The following is a 21,806-nucleotide window of genomic DNA, read 5'->3' as shown; positions in this document are numbered from 1 at the left end:
AAAACATTTAATTCTTATCCACTGTGTCCAGTATACCTATAAAATACATACAGCCACCAACACACGTTCATCAACGTAAAATCGTTTGTTGTCCATATACAACGAACGTGTGCCGTTCATTTTATTGTTGTTTAACCAAAAACTAAAACAAATAAACAAGTGAGTGTCTGGCAAAGTTCGATCGATTGATCATTAAACAGGTGATTTTTTAAAGAGGTGTAGATAATGAAAAAAAAATTTAAAAATTTTCCTGAAAGGTTTTAATACAGTCGCAGATGTCTTATACATTAGGGGCTTGGCTCAGTTACTTAGCGATGTACAAGTTACAGATGAATGTTATTAAACTAAACCAGGAAATGTAAACAATAACTTCTGAATGTTGGAAACATCACCACCAATATCCTCCCCACTTAGAGATGTAGAAAAAATCTCTCAATTGATTTTACTCTAATGTTATAAATAGTATTATAATGTAAATAAGTTAATAGGAGGGGCCGTAGGTCCTGTAACGAACCGATTCAGAACTTGTTAGAGTGATTAATATCATTTATATCGGATTTAATACTATCACCTTTGTTAGTCATTTTAAAAGTAATATGTTTGTTACTTGAAATCCGAAGAAATACTTCTTTACAAGTGGCTCTGATGTGTGTCGAATCCACGACTTTCGGTCTGACAGGCTTAAATCCTGATATAACCGGAGGCAAAGTAAATTTTACCTTGATTTTTTCAATATGTTTTTATATCTTTCTTATAATTTCTCATTTATGAACAATGACACAGCCGGAAAAGTTAGAAAAAAGTCGAAACCCTGAGACTAAATTATTCTTTTGTAAAGGATTGAATCCGAATCTGACCTCAGATTTTTCTAATCATATCTGGGTTTTGACGTTATAACAGCATCAAGACAACTGCATATATAAAATGTTGTATGTCATCTGAAAGTTCTGTCAATAGTAAGTTAGTTAGTTAGATAGTTAGTTAGTTAGTTAGTTAGTTAGTTAGTTAGTTAGTTAGTTAGTTAGTTAGTTAGTTAGTTAGTTAGTTAGTTAGTTAGTTAGTTAGTTAGTTAGTTAGTTAGTTAGTTAGTTAGTTAGTAGTTAGTTAGTTAGTTAGTTAAGTTAGTTAGTTAGTTAGTTAGTTAGTTAGTTAGTTAGTTAGTTAGTTAGTTAGTTAGTTAGTTAGTTAGTTAGTTAGTTAGTTAGTTAGTTAGTTAGTTAGTTAGTTAGTTAGTTAGTTAGTTAGTTAGTTAGTTAGTTAGTTAGTTAGTTAGTTAGTTAGTTAGTTAGTTAGTTAGTTAGTTAGTTAGTTAGTTAGTTAGTTAGTTAGTTAGTTAGTTAGTTAGTTAGTTAGTTAGTTAGTTAGTTAGTTAGTTAGTTAGTTAGTAGTTAGTTAGTTAGTTAGTTAGTTAGTTAGTTAGTTAGTTAGTTAGTTAGTTAGTTAGTTAGTTAGTTAGTTAGTTAGTTAGTTAGTTAGTTAGTTAGTTAGTTAGTTAGTTAGTTAGTTAGTTAGTTAGTTAGTTAGTTAGTTAGTTAGTTAGTTAGTTAGTTAGTTAGTTAGTTAGTTAGTAGGGTGATCGATTATTCGACATTTTCCAAAAACCGGTTTTCGAATAGTTCGAATAGTTGACATTTAAAAAAACCGGTTGATATTTTTCAAATTCAGAAAAAACCGGTTAACCGGTTTTTCATTATAATTAAAAAAAATATATTTTAATTTGTAAAACTTAATGTCTATGATTAAATTTGATTAATAAAACATGGCCCGAAATGATTTTTAACAGTTTAAAAGATTATAACTTTAGATCTAGTCGTCTGATTTACATTATTTCTTTAATATAAAAAAATAGGAAAAAAGTGGGACACTTCTGTTAAACATAAGGTACTATGTAATCCAAACTTATTTTAAAAGCCCTGTTTAAGGAAATTTGCATAGGCATTCCAACTCTTCCATAAAATTTCAGCCGTAAATTAATTATTGTAATTGGAATATAATCTTAAGATTGCTAAATTTTATCAAACAGTTATCAATTCTACAAATAAATTTTTTTAATTAATTAGGAAAATCAAAAAAGTTTAACCAAAAGAGCTGTAGAAAATGTACTCTAGTTCCTCGACTCGAATATTTTTAAAATTTAGACGGGCTGTATTATTATTTACTTAAAAATTTCATTTAAATAATCTTTGAATACAAAGCAAATAAAAGTATTCGAAACCGGGTTTTAAAAAGTGAAAAAACCGGGTTATTCGATATTCGAAAAATCAACATTAAGAAAAAACCGACACTGGTAAAGCAGAAAAAACCGGTTTTAAAACCGGTTGAAAAATCGAGTCGATCACCCTATTAGTTAGTTAGTTAGTTAGTTAGTTAGTTAGTTAGTTAGTTAGTTAGTTAGTAGTTAGTTAGTTAGTTAGTTAGTTAGTAGTTAGTTAGTTAGTTAGTTAGTTAGTTAGTTAGTTAGTTAGTTAGTAGTTAGTTAGTTAGTTAGTTAGTTAGTTAGTTAGTTAGTTAGTTAGTAGTTAGTAGTTAGTAGTTAGTTAGTTAGTTAGTAGTTAGTAGTTAGTTAGTAGTTAGTTATAGTTAGTTAGTTAGTTAGTTAGTTAGTTAGTTAGTTAGTTAGTTAGTTAGTTAGTTAGTTAGTTAGTAGTTAGTTAGTTAGTTAGTTAGTTAGTTAGTTAGTTAGTTAGTTAGTTAGTTAGTTAGTTAGTTAGTTAGTTAGTTAGTTAGTTAGTTAGTTAGTTAGTTAGTTAGTTAGTTAGTTAGTTAGTTAGTTAGTTAGTTAGTTAGTTAGTTAGTTAGTTAGTTAGTTAGTTAGTTAGTTAGTTAGTTAGTAGTTAGTTAGTTAGTTAGTTAGTTAGTTAGTTAGTTAGTTAGTTAGTTAGTTAGTTAGTTAGTTAGTTAGTTAGTTAGTTAGTTAGTTAGTTAGTTAGTTAGTTAGTTAGTTAGTTAGTTAGTTAGTTAGTTAGTTAGTTAGTTAGTTAGTTAGTTAGTTAGTTAGTTAGTTAGTTAGTTAGTTAGTTAGTTAGTTAGTTAGTTAGTTAGTTAGTTAGTTAGTTAGTTAGTTAGTTAGTTAGTTAGTTAGTTAGTTAGTTAGTTAGTTAGTTAGTTAGTTAGTTAGTTAGTTAGTTAGTTAGTTAGTTAGTTAGTTAGTTAGTTAGTTAGTTAGTTAGTTAGTTAGTTAGTTAGTTAGTTAGTTAGTTAGTTAGTTAGTTAGTTAGTTAGTTAGTTAGTTAGTTAGTTAGTTAGTTAGTTAGTTAGTAGTTAGTTAGTTAGTTAGTTAGTTAGTTAGTTAGTTAGTTAGTTAGTTAGTTAGTTAGTTAGTTAGTTAGTTAGTTAGTTAGTTAGTTAGTTAGTTAGTTAGTTAGTTAGTTAGTTAGTTAGTTCTCGGGGGAGTTTTCCAGATTTTTCCTACCGAGCGCGTCCCCGGGTGGCGGATAGGGGGTGGTGATGGACCATCTGTCCTCTCCCAGCTTTAATTTCACTTAAGCTGAGGGAGGGCAGATTGTCCACCACCTGGGAATATTATATTCCCCGCGGACCAAAAAACTGAAAAAAAAAAAAACAAATATGGAAAATAAAAATAAAAAGATAAAAGTTACGGTGCAGGGCCTAAATAACCCAGTACCGGCGGCAAGTGTTGATCTACTCGCGAGTCACGTGTCGTCGTCATCCTGCAATCGTGAGCAGAATACTACTACGGAGGTGGGTACCTTGGCCTCCGTGGCGGACAATGCGTCAAGTGTACAGCATGCCGCTGGCAAAAATATAGGGGTGAAAGAGAAGGATGTACTCGGAGAGAGCTCTAAGCTACCTCAGCCTTTAAATATAGGTGAGGGTTCCGACTCTGAATCCTCAGATGATAATAAAAATAATACCATTATAGCAAATCCCAAAAAGGATGAAGTAGAGCAAATGGTGAAAGAGGTGAGTGATAGCATAGCTAAACTACCTATTACTAAGAAAAGACTTTCTGGAGCACAGAGGAGGAAGTTGAAAAAGATGCTTCAGGAAATCATAGTTAGTCAATCCCACGACACTCCAAAGGAAAAATCGAACTCTCTCACAAGATCTGAGGCAAAAAGGATCAGGTCTCCCGAGGAGTTGACAACTGAGAATAAACCTAAGAAGAAAAAGAGCTCCCCGTCTTCTAATACACAGTCGAAGCCAAGCCATACTTCACTCAAAGGAATCTCAATTGAGAATCCTGCGAGTAAGGGTGACAACGCCAAGCCAGATATTCCGAAGACGAACACGTCGGCGAAATCAACCTCGAAGGTAAGGGAATCTCAAAAGAAGCCCCGAAAAACGAGGAAGGAGAAGCTAGACGGAGGAAAAGGAAAAGAGCCGCCATCTTACGCCACAGTTGCCAGAAGTAGGCACCGGGACGATCTCTGCTATGCAGTTTACGATGCCGGTAATCCGACAGGCAAAATTCCAATAGACCAACAGAGTAAAATAGAAGACCTGGTCAACAATAAGATAGTGGACCATGCAATCGCTTCGAAGGGCAAACAACCAATAGAGAGCGAGAGCTGCGAGTTCAGCATGGGCGTGATGTTGATGAGGTTGGCATCTCACCAATGTGTTAGCACCCTAAAGAACTTGGTGGAAAGTATCCCTCCTCCCTGGGACGGCGCTAGGCTGGGACTGGCAAAGAAGAGCGAGCTTCCGGTGCTCCTAAAGTCCACTGTCTACATAAAAGGATGGGGCAGTAAACTGGCTAATGAACGTATACTGGAAATTCTTGGAGGTCAAAATGCTGAGCTGGCCGTGGAAAAATGGGATGTCTTTTACAGGAAAGAAGAACCTGAGGGAACTTTATTTGTAATAGGTATCGACCAGAAATCCATGGCTAGTCTTGCCAAGAATAAAGGTAGAGCTTACTTCGCCTCTAAATCTGTCATATTCAAAATTGGGAAGGTGCCGATTGGAAGGGCTGTTACAACAAGCCTCGAAAAGGATACTAAAAAACCTAAGACCACAGCATCAGTATCCACTACTGATAACGTTGAGGAGTCAAATCCTAAAATCGAGGAATTTACCATTAACTCGCCAGAAGAAAGTGTAGTTGCCCTTTCCAAAATTGGGAAGGCGCCGATTGAAAGGGCTGTCAAAACCGGCCCCGACAAGGACACTAAAACACCTAAGACAGTACCCAAAGCATCATTAGCAAGTACTAGCAATGTTGAGGAGTCAAATCCTAAAAGCGAGGAGGAAATCACTCACCCGCCAGAAGACAGAACAGCAATGCTCTCCAGAATTGGGAATGTGTCTATTAAAAATATTGCTATTCCTATGCCTGATAAGGACACCGCAGTGCCATCAACAGTACTCACTGCATTAATAGCCACTTCAGGCTATCCGGAGGAGTCAAATCCAAAGAGCGAGGAGGTGACCACCAACTCGCTGGAAGACAGTTTAATGGATGACCATGATTGAGGTTATCCAAATAAACCTCCATCGGAGCGAGACAGCTACCAACGCTCTGATGGCTAAAATCAACACAGATAAAATACATATAGCTTTAATCCAGGAACCTTGGACGATTCGCAACAAGGTTTCTGGATTAAATCACGTAAATTTCCAACTTTTCTACGCTGATACAGGATCTCGCCCGAGAACATGTATCTTATGTCACAAGAACTTATGTTTTCTCCTCTCAACAGGATTATCAACATCGGATGCAACGGTGCTGAAGCAAGGTCGTGGCAACATATTCCTTGCATCTATTTACCTGCCTTTCGATTCTCCGACACTACCACCAACGTCGGATCTGATGAAACTGGTTGAAGAGGCACAAAGGAAAAATAAGAAAATTGTAATAGGTTGTGATGCCAACTCGCATCATGTAGCTTGGGGTAGTACAAACACCAATCGCAGGGGACAAGCCCTCATGGATTTCTTTAATACTAAAGACTTGATAACATTGAACTTAGGTAATAAAGCTACCTTCGTCAATAGAATCAGAGAAGAAGTATTAGATATAACTATATGTTCAGAAGAGCTTATAAACGAAATTCAGGATTGGAGAGTTTCGGACGAGCACTCCTTTTCTGATCATCGGTACATAAGATTCAAAATACTAAGGCCACCACCAAAGCCGATAAAGTTTCGGAATAAGTCTAAAACTAATTGGACAATGTTCGGGACCTTACTAAAGAACCGTTTAGGTCAGGACACTTTTCAATGTCGAAATAAAGAGGATATAGATGCCAAAGTGGAAACGTTCACAAGTGCCCTGGTTGAATCGTTCGAGGACAGCTGCCCTCTGCGAGAGCGGAGATCTGCCCAGGAAAAACCCTGGGTAACTGGGGAGATCCGGAACCTTGGGAAGACTCTTCGCAAACTATTTAACCGGGCACGGCGTAAAAAGACCGCAGTATACTGGGATGAGTATCGTAATAAACTTGGTGAATATAAGAAAATCGTTCGAAAAGCCAAACGAGACTCCTGGAAACTTTTCTGTGAACAGGTAGATAGCGTAAATGACGTATCGAAGATAAAAAAATTCCTATCCAAAACTCATGTCCAACCGGAATCTATGATCGATGACACGGGCAGGAGGCTTGAGGATATGGAGGAGACAATGAAACTCCTAATGGATTCTCATTTCCCACCCGGTATATCGAATAACATAGATGAACCGACATTGGAGGAAGGGGAGGGTAACACGGAAATAGTAATTACAACTGACATGGTGAAAGGGGCAATCAAGAGCTTTGCTCCCTATAAAGCTGCAGGGCCGGATGGAATTTTCCCGGCACTTTTGCAGATGGAGGCGGGACTGGTTTCCGTACATCTGTCACAGATATTCACTGCATGCTTAAAATTGGCATATACCCCAGTTAAATGGCAGGATGCAAGGGTAATATTTATACCCAAACCAGGGAAACCTAGCTATGCGACACCTAAGTCCTATCGACCGATAAGTCTTACGTCCTTCCTACTTAAAACCTTGGAACGGATAGTCGATAGCATGGTTAAAAGCAGCATACCATACAATGACCTTAAATATAAGCAGCATGCTTATGTAAAGGGACGATCGGTGGAAACCGCTTTAAATGAAGTTGTCCACTACATAGGTGAATCTTTCGATAGCAAACTGTATACACTGGCAGTATGCATTGACATCGAAGGCGCTTTCAATAACGTGCACACTGATACCCTTATCCAATCCCTAGACCAGTTTTATGTTGACCGGGTGCTCCGTAACTGGATCAACTACATGCTAAGGAACAGATGGATAAGCTGCGAGATGTACGATATAACTATCAGGAAAAAGGTATTTCGCGGTATACCACAGGGTGGCATTTTGTCACCTTTACTCTGGGTTACCACGATTAATAGCCTCCTAAGGACCCTAACCGAGAAAGGACTTAGACCTGTCTGCTATGCAGACGATGTCGTAATACTTTTAAAGGGAAAGGATCCAAATTACTTGTGTAGAAGAGCTGAGGAGGCTCTGAATACGGCCTTGAGCTGGGCTCAACCGAGAGGCCTCAATGTTAACCCGGCGAAGACGGAAATCTGTCTTTTCACAAGAAAGACAAAAATTTCTACATATACTGAACCTTGCTTCTTGGGCAAGAAGATACCGGTGACAGACAAAGTTAAGTACTTAGGTGTAATACTTGACCGGAAATTAAAATGGAGACACCACATAGAGGATAGGATCAACAAGGCACATCGGTGCTGGGCGATATGTAGGAGAACCATAGGCATGAAATGGGGTCTTAGTCCTACTATGACAAATTGGCTTTATAAAAGTGTAATTAGACCAATTCTAGCTTATGCTTCAATAATCTGGTGGACTGCTTTGGACAAAAAGTGTAATATCAAACTACTACAAGGAGTTCAGCGTACATGCTGCTTGGGTATAAGTGGTGCCATGTGTACTACTTCAACCAAGGCTCTGGAAACGTTGCTAGATATTCCACCCATTGAAACATATATAAGATATGAGGCGGCGCTTACAGCCGAACGGCTCTTTACTTTAGGCGAACTGGCCAAAAACGGTTATAGGACACGTCATCAATGTATACTGGACACATTGGAAGGTTATACACATTCATCGGACGTGCCTGATCGCATACCAGACACTGAATATGTCGGAAACTTTGAAACGCTAATCCCAGATAGAATGTCTTGGTCAAGCGGAACATTAGAGCAAATACCAGTAGGAATCCGTTGCTACACGGATGGCTCTAAATTAGGGGACAAAGTGGGTCTGGGGTTCTATATTGAAGACCCAGAAACAGAAATATACCACCGTTTACCTAATCATAACACAAGCTTCCAGGCAGAAGTACGAGCAATAACGGAATGTGTAAATTGGATTAGAATAAATATGGCGCCCACAGGGCTTAATATATTTACCGACAGCCAGAAGGCAATTTGTGCGATATCAGGTGATAGAATTAAATCTAAGACCGTATTGGATTGTAAGAAAGCTTTAACTGAATACTCTCCCAGAGGTAAGGTTCACATCATATGGGTACCAGGCCACTCGGGAGTAATCGGCAACGAAAGGGCGAATGTAATAGCTTTAAAGGGAAGGGAGCTCGATGTAGTTAACCTGACAAACGCAAAACCATTCGACGCAACAAAAGCTGAATTAAAAATATGGATGAGAGAATCCCATAAGGCCTCTTGGAATAATGAAACGGTGGGTAGAACCACAAAGATTCTATGGGGTGACCCTGATGAGAGCAAGACGAGAAATCTTCTCAAAATGAGCAAGTCTGAGGTTAGTATGATGGTACGTATTCTCAGTGGACACACAGGATTACGAGCACATCTATACAAAATTGGACGTGCGAATTCAGACGAATGTAGAGCATGTGGAGAGGACAGTGAAACTCTGGAGCACTTTCTTTGCCATTGTCAGGCATTCGTCGAAGTTAGATCCAAGTATCTTGGAAGTGATGTTATTCCAGAAATAACATTCTTAACCAACACCGATTGGAAGATTCTTAGGAATTACGTCCAGGAAACTGAGTTTCTGAACATTCAGTAAACAATTTTTTTTTTTTTTTTTTTTTTTTTTTTTTTTTTTTTTTTTTTTTCTTGAATTGGAGCGCACAACAGGCCCGATAGTGGCCTAGGTGTATTTCTTCGGATTTGATGTAGTATACATCCTCCTATCAACCTAACCTAACCTAACCTAACCTAGTTAGTTAGTTAGTTAGTTAGTTAGTTAGTTAGTTAGTTAGTTAGTTAGTTAGTTAGTTAGTTAGTTAGTTAGTTAGTTAGTTAGTTAGTTAGTTAGTTAGTTAGTTAGTTAGTTAGTTAGTTAGTTAGTTAGTTAGTTAGTTAGTTAGTTAGTTAGTTAGTTAGTTAGTTAGTTAGTTAGTTAGTTAGTTAGTTAGTTAGTTAGTTAGTTAGTTAGTTAGTTAGTTAGTTAGTTAGTTAGTTAGTTAGTTAGTTAGTTAGTTAGTTAGTTAGTTAGTTAGTTAGTTAGTTAGTTAGTTAGTTAGTTAGTTAGTTAGTTAGTTAGTTAGTTAGTTAGTTAGTTAGTTAGTTAGTTAGTTAGTTAGTTAGTTAGTTAGTTAGTTAGCTTTTTTGATCTTAAACACCTCTTATTTCAGAACCCTGTTTTTGGCGTGTAATACCCCAAATATTTATTTAAATGAAAATATATTCAATATTAATCATGCCAAAATAACAGAAAATAGCACACAAACAATCTAGTAGAAACAAAATTATACTTTACACCAAAAAAAATTTAAAGAGATAAAAAAAAAACAAATTGGTCCGGAAATACTAGGAAATTCTCCAGCAACAAGAACAACAAAATAACAACAAATAAAATCGAAAACAAATTCATTCAGAAAAATTTTATGTTGACACATAAAATTTCTTTCATTTCTTATATGCAAAACTAAAAACAATTCTCATACTTTAATCACAACAACGGCAGTTATAACGGCCTAAATAAAAATCTTAATTGGGAATTCTCCATTCCCTCAAGCAGACCAGTCATTAAAGCATGACTTGAAAAAAGATTTTTTCCATTACACTTTATATTAAGATGAAAACCAAGAAATAAAAATTCAATATTTAAAACAATTCATTGTAACCGGGAATGATGACAAAGAAATATCAATATAGAAAAAATAAATAAAATAAACAAATAAATTGAAACAAAAGCTACCGCTTAATTACGTACACACCCTCGTATAAACATATGGAAAAATTGCACACAGTTACAGTGCAACTTGCCACCTGAGTTTTTTATATTAAACTTCTACCCCAACCCCCCACCAAGCAATATTTAAACATATGTATCTGAGTCTTTTTTTTTCTTAAAAGTGTCTGGTATTGTGTGAATTTTTTGTTGTTGCTGTCATGACGAAGTTTTTAAATTCCAAGAAATCTTTGATTATTCATCGATTTACTACAACTAGCTGTTGTTGTTGTTTGTGCTGCTGCTGCGGCTGCTCATTTCTTTTTCATTCAACATTTTTTTGGTTTATAAGTTAAAAGCTAAACAAGATCTTGTTTTCTGTTTGCGTTTATTTACTTTGTTTTTGTTTAATTGTCTAATAGTATCTTAAAGATAGACGTTTTAGTTAAACACATTTATTTATATTGTAGATACTACTCGCACGTATCTTTTGTTTATTTGTATTTTCAATTTTAGCCAATTTAACAGGTTCTGCTCATTAGCGCAAATAAGCTTCTGTACAACAGGCCAAGAGTATTTGATTGATGACAGTGAGAGTTAACGATCAAATAAACATGATCGAAAGGGTTGCCAATATAAAGAAAAATAATTTGTTATCAATTTGAGGGGACTTGGTTTTTACAGTTTATAACATTTTTATATAAAAAGCAGTCCCGACTACCACACTCAGAGATGTGAATAAACTTTATACTATAAAGTAATTTTCAGAAAATATTCCTAGGGGTCAATTATGATCCATTTATAATATTGGATTGGATCTGGGATCTTATATATTTACTTTAAAGGGCTTAAGAATGTCGGACCACACAATTTATTCACAAATAAGTCATTATAGAGTTGCAAGATCAAAGCCCATCAGTTCTAAAATATTTTATAAGGAAATCAAAATATGTGTGACGTCCGCGATATTGTATAAATATATCTGAAGAGATCCATGAAGAAAAATATAGCTGTTCTTTCCTTGGAAGAATACTTTCGTTTCGTACAGCTGTAGCTGAGTTGATAATCTTTGGACGTGTATAATTCGGGTCTCTCCGGAACGAAGATCAAATTGTCTTTGAAACGTTAATGGACCGAGATTGTTATGAAATTGTTTTCACAATATCTATATTAATATGAGGCTGAGATTAAGCATCGGAACTAATCCACCTAAGAGGGCTTAAGTTCATTAATAAGTCAATAATTTGTTAAACTTTTGAATGTAGTTCCACAAATTTCATTATTTTGTCGCTTTTAATACTATATTTGCCATGATGATAGAATGAAGGGTTCTTGAGTTAATTATTTACCTTTGGTATCCTTGCTGCAATGGACTGAAATTCTCAAAAGATTTGTTTTGTTTTTCATATTGCAAAACAGGTTGGTTGATCTGAGGACTAGAGTCAAATCTTTATGACACTTCGAAGTACAATTTTTACTATTATTACCAGATTTGCATAGACATCTTGAAATCAAAGAGACTCTGAACCGATTAGTTAAAGACCCTCGATAATAACACCAAAAATTGGAACTCTGTAATAGGGGACATAATGTTTAAATCAGACAATATCATAAATCTGTCAAAAGACCACAGAAATGGGTTAAATTACCTCCTGAATTTGAGTAGTACATACAACTGATCTTAGTTTTACTGTTTATATTAAAATCACTCTTTAAACACCTAGGCTTTCAGACAATGGCATCCGTGGAACTTTATAACACTGCCACTTGGAACTTATAACTTCCCTGAAGTAAATCAGTATTAGTCTCCTGTAGGGCAGAGGAGTCTTTCCCGATCGTTCACCAATTACATCAGTTTCATTCTCAGACCATAAAGAACGATCTACGTAATGGCAGGCATCTACCAAGTGTCAACCTAAAAAATTTCCCAACATATACTGGAGCTCTACTACGCGAAGAGTAAGAGTTGCTCAACGGGTTCATAAGTTGCTCTGTCACATAACCCAGTGACATCTGTTGAGAGAGAGAATCCAGACATATTTGGCATTTGAATATATCAGTCCTTAAACCAACATTCTCTCCCCGCGAATTTGGGTATAAACCACAGCCACTACGTGAATCCCGGATACCCCGGGATTGCAATACACATGCCCCGGGGGGGACTTAAGTTTAACTTTTTAGGGGTTTCATGAAACTCAGATACCTATAGTCTTTACAAATGATGTTAGATCTGAAAGTATCAGCCACAGCCATTAGTCCTTATCAGTTTCTTTGTCTCTAGAATATGTATAACATGTTCCTTTAGATTATATCTGGGACATGTTAAAGAGTATTAAACTGTTTTAAATGTATTCAATAACAAATTAGATAGGAATCTGTAGCAAAATGCTTAAAAGGTGTCAATTAACCCTCTAGGGAATGATTGTAAAATATTGTTGTTAATCCAATAACTAATAATGATTCGTTTAACCGATAAGTTCCCGCTCACGCAATCATGAAACGAAACAGTTTAGTTTTGCTCAGAAGTCTGTCAATTTATCTATTCCTAACACCTAGTCATGTTAAAGTTATAGATTCACTTCATGTAAAGAGTTAGTACCAAGGATTTACTACAAAGAACCAGTCACTGGACTAGTCCTATACCAGTTGAATTCTTCTTAAAGAAAATATAAAGACTTTTTAGTAAATAGTGCTATGAATAGGAAAAATAATTTCAATAATTTCTGCTTTTCGATGTACATAGTACAAAGCTAATATAATTCTGAAAATACTCATTCGCGAATAGTCGGGAATTCCCTGAAAAATCCCCAATTGAACAACTTTTATAAGATACATAAGAAAGCATATAATTTAATCTTCAAGGAATACATTTTTAAAACTTATTGGAAGATAATTAATATGCCAAACTTGTAAAATTAGAGAAATTTTCTTAAAAAATTTAAATTTTTAAAAAATCACAGGAAAATATTCATAAGGTTAATGGGAATAATAAAATGATTCATTGAATTGGTTGGTAACTTTATTGGGAATTATAAACAAATGATATGTATTTCAATCATTTTTAACCAAAGAGATCACATAAAAAAATGCTAAACAAATGAAACTCTCACGATCACTCATTCACTCATCCACTCTCTCGCACACCCTCCGGCACTGTTAATGACAAATAAGAAAGAAAAAAAGCTATCAATTATTTGCTTTGTTCTCTGCAATTGCTCAAACAAAACAAAAGCTTTTTTTGTCGTTGTGCATTTTGGCAAAGCTTTAAAGCAAAGCGATCGCTGGTGAGCGATCAGTTTAGTAGTATAGTTCGATATTAGTCAATGAATGTTGGGAAGAAACGATAAATAAACGATAATAACACACAACAACAGAAATAACAAAAAAAATATACTAAATAGCAACCAGATGATGATGTTGATGATTACGTTGAGGTTGTTGTTTTAACAAATTGTGAATTCGAAAAATCAGTTGAAATTTGCTCGCCTTAGCAAGAGGTTGTTAACAGCTCCGCCTCTTGATAGAATAACAAACTAAATTTTTCTTTTTTTTTTTAAATAATAACGCGGGTTTTAAACAGAAACTTTTAAATTTTAATTAAGAATTTTTTGAATATTGAAAATAAATAAAATCGAACGAACATTTTTGAACCAGAAAACGCAAAATTTTTTTTAAAAAAAATATTAAAATTTTATTAAAATATAAAGAAAAAAAACTAATAAAAAGAACTTAAAAGTGCAAAGTGTTTTTTGAAAATAAAAGAAGTTTTATTAACGAATTTAATAAAAAATTGTTTAAAGCAAACAAACAAAACAGTTGCCACAAAAGAAAAAAAATATTGAAAAATAATTTAACAAAATTTTAGTAAAATAATAAACATAATATTATCTTTAAACCACTTAAAAGTTACACTATCAAACAACTACAAAAAAAGTAAGCATAATTTTTAAAAATATTTAATAATTTTTGTTAATAAACTCAAAAAAAAGTTAAATTTAAACATTAAGCCCCTTAATTGTCTTCAATTAAAAACTCTCAAGTCTAATGAAGAATAAAAAAGTGCATTAAAATAATTCAGAAATAACAATATTAACAATCAGCAGTGACAGCATCATCGGCATCATGTTCATTATTATTATTCTTCTCATCTGCTCCTAAAGCGCAGGGGTTTCCCAAACGATGATGCTGCTGCTGTTATCATTTGTAGTGTTGATCATTCTAGTGATCTTGATCTTGCTTTAAGAATATAACGCATTTTTATAGTCTTAGCCGGTTTTTTACTGTTATTTTATTAATGTGTTTATATTTTTAATTTACTGCAAAAGTGTTTTTTTCTTTTAAAATAAATTTAAACATTCCTAACTAGAAATTTATTCAATTTCATAATGGAATGATTTGAAATTTTAATAAAAAATACCGATTTATAGAGAAAGTTTTATAGAGGAAGCTAAAACCAATGACGTCGATTAACAATCGGGTATAGGTACTTTTTTAACTGAAAGCTAAAACCAATGTCGGTTCTAAGTTTTATAAGAAATTAATTTTAGTTAGTGATTGATTTTGAAAAGAAATTTTATGAAAATTTTGATTACTCAAGATTTAAGATAAAAGATTTTATATAAATATTGTCATTTATCGGGGTTAACGGGATTTTCACTTAAGGATCGCATCTCTTAAATTATAAACTTTTGTTTTTAATAGTTTTGAAACCAATTGAAAGTCAATCTTTACAACTTGAGAACTAGAGAACGATCTATAGTCTTGAGCATATAGTGATCTGTAGTCTGATCTGTAGTGATTATAGACTGATTTGTAGTCTTGCTTACAGACTGATCTGTAGTCTTGACTACAGACTGATCTATAGTCTTGACTACAGACTAATATCTAGTCTTGACAGATCTCTATTCTTGACTTCATACTTATTTATCGTTTTGACTACAAACTAATCTAGAGTCTTACAGACTGATCTCTTGACTACTGACTGATCTCTAGTCTTGTCATTTGCCTGTTTTGACTTTAGACTAATGTTTAATCTTGACTTCAGACTGATCTGTAGTGTTGACAATAGCCTGATATGCAGTCTTGAACATCGACTGATCTATAGTTTTGACTACTTGAGTATAGACTGATCGGTAGTCTTGACTATAGACTGATCTATAATCTTGCCTACAAACTGATCTGTAATCTTGACTACAGAATATAGTTTTGTTTATATTTTTGATTATAGACTGATCTGTTGTCTTAACTACAGATTGATCTGTAGTTTTAACTAGAAATTGACTGTAAACTGTTCTATAGTTTTGACTTGAATTGATTGAGATTGATTTGAAATTTTGACTAAACTGATCTTTAGTCTTAGCTACAGATTGATTTGTAGTCTTGACTACAGATTAATCAGTAATTTTGACTAAAGACTGATCTGTATTTTTTTGCTAAAGGCTGATCTGTAGTCTTGACTATAGACTTATCTGTAGTTCTGACTAGATTGATCTATGGTCTTAGTTATAGACGGAACTATTGATCCGTAGTCTTGACTACAGACTGATATGTAGTTTTAGGTACATACTGATCTGTAGTTTTGGGTATAGACTGATCTGTAGTTTTGGCTACAAACTGATCTGTAGTTTTGGCTACAGACTGATCTGTAGTCTTTATTACAGACTGATCTGTAGTCTTGGCTACAGACTGATCTACAGTCTTGACTATAGACTGGTCTATAGTCTAAATTACAGACCGTCAACTATATTTTGACTTAACTACAGACTTGACTATAGACTGATCTATAGTCTTGACCATAAACTGATCTGTATTTTTAACTGCAGACTGATCAATAGTCTTGACTATAGACTGATCTATAGTCTTGACTATAGACTGATCTATAGTGTTGACTATAGACTGATCTATAGTGTTGACTAAATACTGATCTATAGTCTTGACTATAGACTGATCTATAGTCTTGATTATAGACTGTTCTATAGTCTTGACTATAGACTGATATATAGTCTTGACAATAGACTGATCTGTAGTCTTGACTGCAAACTGATCTGTAGTCTTGACTACAGACTGATTTATAGTCTTGACTACAGGTTCATCTGTAGTTTTTGCCTACAGACTGCTCTCTAATCTATCATTTCCGTTATTAGAATTTTAAAAAAGTTTAAGAACCTCTGATTTTAACCACCAATTATAATACAATGAATGCACAACGACTCATTAAGAAATATTTTTACAGTTTTGTGACAGTGTATAAGTAAGATCTCTTTTGTTGTTATTGTTATTTTACGCACAAAGAGCGAGCCTTTTTTTCCATATAATACCCGTTATTCTCTAATAAAAAAAAAAAAAAACTACACAAATATATATTTTTAATACACATCCAGATACATTTGTATCTTTTTTTTTCGTAATGATAATAATAATGATGAAAATTGGTGATAAAACAAAACAAAAATTGACTTGCAGTTCAATGATCTATTAAAAAAAAGTTTTTTTATTTAAAAAAACTTTTATATTGTTCCCTTTTTTGTTAAATTCAATTTATTTATTTAATAAATTTATTTGTATAGAGTAGAATAAAACAAAAAAAAAATATTGCAACAAAAGAATGTTGTTAAACCCACAATCCTGTTTGTTTTTTGTATTGTAGATACATATGGATGTGGTATGTAAGTTATATTACAGATGCCCCTTGTTGTAGACAAAAGCAAGACCGGTATCGGAGACTAGACATTTCTGTGGAACGATGCTTTAATGTATTTCATAGTTTGAGTTACAAAAACTGTCCTTATACGTTGTCTAGTTAAAAAGTTAATGTGATAGAGAAGAAAAATAAATAAATAAAATTATATGGGAATTGTGGAAAAAGAAGAAGAAGAAGAAAAAAATTTAACAACTCTTTATTGGTGCTGTAAAGGCTATTAAAAACAGAAAGATCAATTTCAATTAAAAAGTTTTTTTTTAATAAAATTCTTTATGTGGGCTGGTGGTTACAAAGGGCATTTACTTGATAATTTATTAAAAGCCGTTAATTTTAAATGATATAGAGAGATATCTGTTCATATAAATTTATACAAATTTAAAAAAAAAAAAATAAAAATTGTTCTAGTAACAAAAAATATCCCCCTATAAATAAATGATTTCATTATTAGATTCATTTAACATTTCAAATATGTCTAAATTCTATAAATTCTCGTTTTATTTATAGCTTTTCAAAATAGCATTCTAAGTAAATATTTTTTGATAATTTTTTAAACGTTTTGTCAATATACAAAATATTGATAAAAATTGCACGTTGCTCGAAAATAACAAATATTTCATTATCAAAAGTTTATTTAAGATAAAAAAAAAATAATATAAATTATACGTTTTAACTGTGACATCATCTAAAGTACCTTTACACTGTTAAATTTTGTTTAATAAAATTTTAAAATATAAGTAAAAATAAAATAAAGAAATAACATATCTATGTACATTAAAAAAATTAAATTAAATTAGTCTTTAGGGAGTGCCAAAAAAAAAATAATAATAAAACACTAAACTCATTTGTTAACAAAACACAGCATTAGTTAACAAACACAACATTTAAATTCAAATGAAAGATATGAAATAATAAAAGTTAAATGACTCATTATATGCCTAAATGTTGGCTGAAAAGAAGGGGAAATTCCAATAAAGAAAATAAAATGAATTTGCAAAATTTTAAATAATTTTGTTATAATTTAAAGAAATGCAGACAGATTGACTAAAAACTGATCTAACTAAGTCTGATCTGACTATAGACTAAACTATAGTCTTGACTAAAAATTGATCTATTAATGACCTACAGTCTTGTCTATGGACAGATCTGTAGTCTTCTCTATAAACTGACCTATAGTCTTGTCTATAGACTGATCTGTATCATTTACTATGGGCTGATTTATAATCTTGGATATAAGCTGGTCTATAGTCTTGACTACAGACTGATTTAAGGTCTCGACTATAGACTGATCTATAGTCTCGACTAAAGATTGATCTATAGTCTTGACTAAAGATTGATCTACAGACTTGACTAAAGACTGATATTTAATCTTGACTATAGACTGATCTATGGTCTCGACTATAGACTGATCTATAGTCTCGACTAAAGATTGATCTATAGTCTTGACTATAGACTGATCTTGACTATAGACTGATATATGGTCTTGACTATAGACTGATCTAAGGTCTTGGCTATAGACTGATCTATAGTCTTGACTAAAGATTGATCTATAGTCTTGACTATAGACTGATCTACAGTCTTGACAGTAGATTGATCTATAGACTGATCTGTAGTCTTGACTATAGACAGATCTATAGTTTTAACTATAGACTGATCTATAGTCTTGACTATAGACTGATCAATAGTCTTGGCAATAGACAGATCTATAGTCTTGACTATAGACTGATCTATAGTCTTGACTATAGACTGATCTATAGTCTTGACTATAGACTGATCTATAGTCTTGACTATAGACTGATCTATAGTATTGACTATAGACTGATCTATGGTCTTGACTATAGACTGATCTACAGTCTTGACTAATGACTGGTCTATAGTCTGATGTATAGTCTTGAATATAAACTGATCTATAGTTTTGACTATAGACTGATCTATAGTCTTGATCATAAACTGATATATAGTCTTGACCTTATGCAGATCTATAGTCTTATCTCTATTTAGTCTTTATTAATGCATAATCTATTGTCTGGACTATAGAATGCTATAGTCTTGACATTAGCCTGATCTATAGTCTTGATCATAGACTGATATATAGTCTCGACTACAGAATGATCTATTGTCTGGAATATATAATAATCTATATATATAGACCAAACTGTAATCTTGACTACAGACTAAAGTATAGTCTTGACTATAGACTGATCAATATGCTTGACAATTGACTAATATATAGATTCACTATAGAATGATCTATAAGCTTGACTATTGGTTTGACTATGGACTTATCTATAGTATTGATTATATACGGATCTATAGCCATAACTGCAAACTGACTCATAGTCTTGACTATAGACTGATCTACAATCTTGACTACAGTATGATATACATATACTTATACTTGTTTATAGACTGCTATTTACACTTAACTATAGACTGAGTTTTAGTTCTAACTGTAGTCTTGTCTATAGACTGATCTATAGTCTTTATTTTATACTTATCTATAGTCTTGAGTATTGATTGATGTGTAGTCTTGGGTATTGACTGATCTTTAATTTTGACTTTAGACTGATCTATAGTCTTCACTATAGACTGATCTATAGTCTTCACTATAGACTGATCTATAGTCTTGAATATATACTGAACAATAGTCTTGAATATATACTGATCTATAGTCTTGACTACTATATTCTTGATTTATATTTTTGACTACAGTTTTGAATATAGACTGATCTATAATCCTGACTATAGGCTGATCTTTAGTCTTGTTAATAAGCTGATCTATAGTCTTAACTATAATCTGATCAATATCTTTGACTATTAGTCTTCCCTATTGAGTGATCTACATAGATTAGTGTACAGATAAACTGATCTCGTCACTAACCGATCTATATTATAAACTATAGATTGATATAATCCAAATTAAAAAATTACCGGCTCAATTTTCTGAAAGCTTTATTTATGTTCTTCTCTATAATTTCCTTTGGAACCTTTTTCAGAATCATAGCAGCTGTTTTAAAGCTGAACAAGCAGCTGGAAATGGTGCCAAAGGTGTCTGATTTCTTTAAAAATTTTCTTATTAAAAAATTTGGGTCATTTTGTAATTTTATAACTTTTTTTCAATGTGTTCTAAATATAACAAATTAACCTTTAAAAATATACTTAAATTTCCTTTAAACAAATAAACTAAAAACAATAAAATTATTGATTAAACAAAAAATTTGGTTAATTGTAACCATGGCGATAAAAATTTAAAGCCTAAAAAATCCTTTCAAAATAATGTTTAAAAAAATTTTAAAGGAAGAAAATTTATCAAAATTTGTAACAAATTTTTTAGCGACAAAACATTTCAAAGGTTTTAGAATCATTAAAATTGAATATTAGGTTCAGTAAAGATTTCAATCTGTTCAAAGGGAGACTGCAGCCATTATTTAATTTCTCTTGAAAATAAAATTCAGAAAAAAAAACAAAACTTAATTAACCAATTATTTGCCAAGTATGAAAGAAATTAACATATCTTTTGTTAAATGAAACTTTCAATGAGTCATTTCATTTTTTTTTTTTCTCAAAAAAATTGTCTTTTTTTGCGTGTAAAAAAATATGATGAGTGTAAACAAAATATTTAAATTTTTTTTATAAAAAAAAACACAAATTATTTGATTGCAAAAACAATGAAATAAACACACACACAATAAAATAACAAAAACAAATTAATATTATGAAGTTTTGTGACAATAAAAAAAAGAAAATAAAAGATTAAAAATAAATAAATAAATAAATTTGAATGCTGGATAAAAACGAATTGAAAAGAGCCCTGCTTTAAGAGAATAACGAACGCAATTTATCAAATTTTGAAAATGTACCTTTTAAGTACTTTTTTCAAAAAGTATCATTTGCAAGTTTTAAACCGAATAAACTTATTTTATTCACACTTCAAAATGCTCATGAGTCATTGTACTCAACCATTGTCATTTGTTGTCGCTGCCAGTCATAGAGTACTTTTTAATCTACGCCAAATAAAATGATAATTTGTATTATTTTTTTATGGCTATCGATCTCTACTGAATATTTATTTATTTATGCGCCAAACTAGAGAGTAAAAACGTATATATTTATTTTTTTTATTTAACACACATTTTATTTAAAATTGTTGTTTTATTTAACAAAAAAACGTGTAAAAAGTTTAAATATTTTTTTCGTCTTTTAATATAAAATATTAAAATTCATCACAGCTTGGGACATAATAAAAAAATAAATTTAACAAAACTGGTTTCATTTTTGTATATTAAACAACTTTAAAAAGAATATAACTTAAAATCAATTTTGGCGAAAAAATTAGAACAAAAGATAATATAAGTTTTCTTAGGTAAAAATATTTTTTATTTAATTTTTTTATCAATAATAACAAACATTTAAGTCTAAAGTATACCTCCATTTGCGTTTGTGTTATTTCTGATAAGATAACAAATTGTTTAAATTTTTTGTTAAATTATTTACTTGTTGTAGTCTTAAGTCTAAATGTTTATTTCAGACTCTAATTTGACGCTATAGACAAACATTTTAGTTTATCTGAGCAAATATTTTGGTAGAGAATACTCTACTTATTAGGGGTTTTAAAAAATTGTAAAAGTCATCATATCAAAACATCAAGAGCACTTTTTACAATTCATTGAATAGGTTTCTTGACTGAAGCTTGATCTACATATTAAACTATAGCCTTAACTATAAACTATAGGCTTGATCTACAGTCAAGACTGATCTACAATCTTGGCTATAGACTGATCTATAGTCTTGACTAGTCTTTAGTATAGACTAATCTATAGTTTTTACTATAGACTGGTCTTGACTGTAGACTGATCTATAGTCTTGACTGTAGACTAATCTATAGTCTTGACTATAGACTGATCTATAGTCTAGACTTTAGACTGATTTATAGTCTTGACTATATACTGATCATTAGTCCTGACTTTAGACTGATCTATAGTC

At 32.3% G+C, this 21,806-nt stretch overlaps 1 protein-coding gene across 8 annotated transcripts in view; it reads left to right on the top strand.

Moving 5' to 3' along the window:
• LOC119606779 (matrix metalloproteinase-14) overlaps positions 1–21,806 on the top strand; it is an 85,257-nt gene that overhangs the window by 21,243 nt on the left and 42,208 nt on the right. For 5 of the 8 annotated variants that reach the window (XR_005231689.1, XM_037960366.1, XM_037960363.1 and 2 more), the window contains exon 1: positions 13,425–14,059. The exons of 2 other annotated variants lie outside the window; for them this stretch is intronic. The gene's annotated coding sequence lies outside the window, so the exon portion shown is untranslated. Of the gene's footprint in view, positions 1–13,424; positions 14,060–21,806 lie in introns of those variants that run through there. One more of the 8 variants, XM_037960370.1, reaches the window with a different exon arrangement.

This window comes from Lucilia sericata, unplaced genomic scaffold, assembly GCF_015586225.1.
Source record: "Lucilia sericata isolate MDLA Ls3-8-SP2 unplaced genomic scaffold, ASM1558622v1 Contig000622F_arrow, whole genome shotgun sequence".
Classification (NCBI taxonomy): Eukaryota; Metazoa; Arthropoda; class Insecta; order Diptera; family Calliphoridae; genus Lucilia; species Lucilia sericata.
The sequence above is the reverse complement of the archived record's forward strand: the minus strand, read 5'-3'. Positions and strand labels throughout refer to the sequence as shown.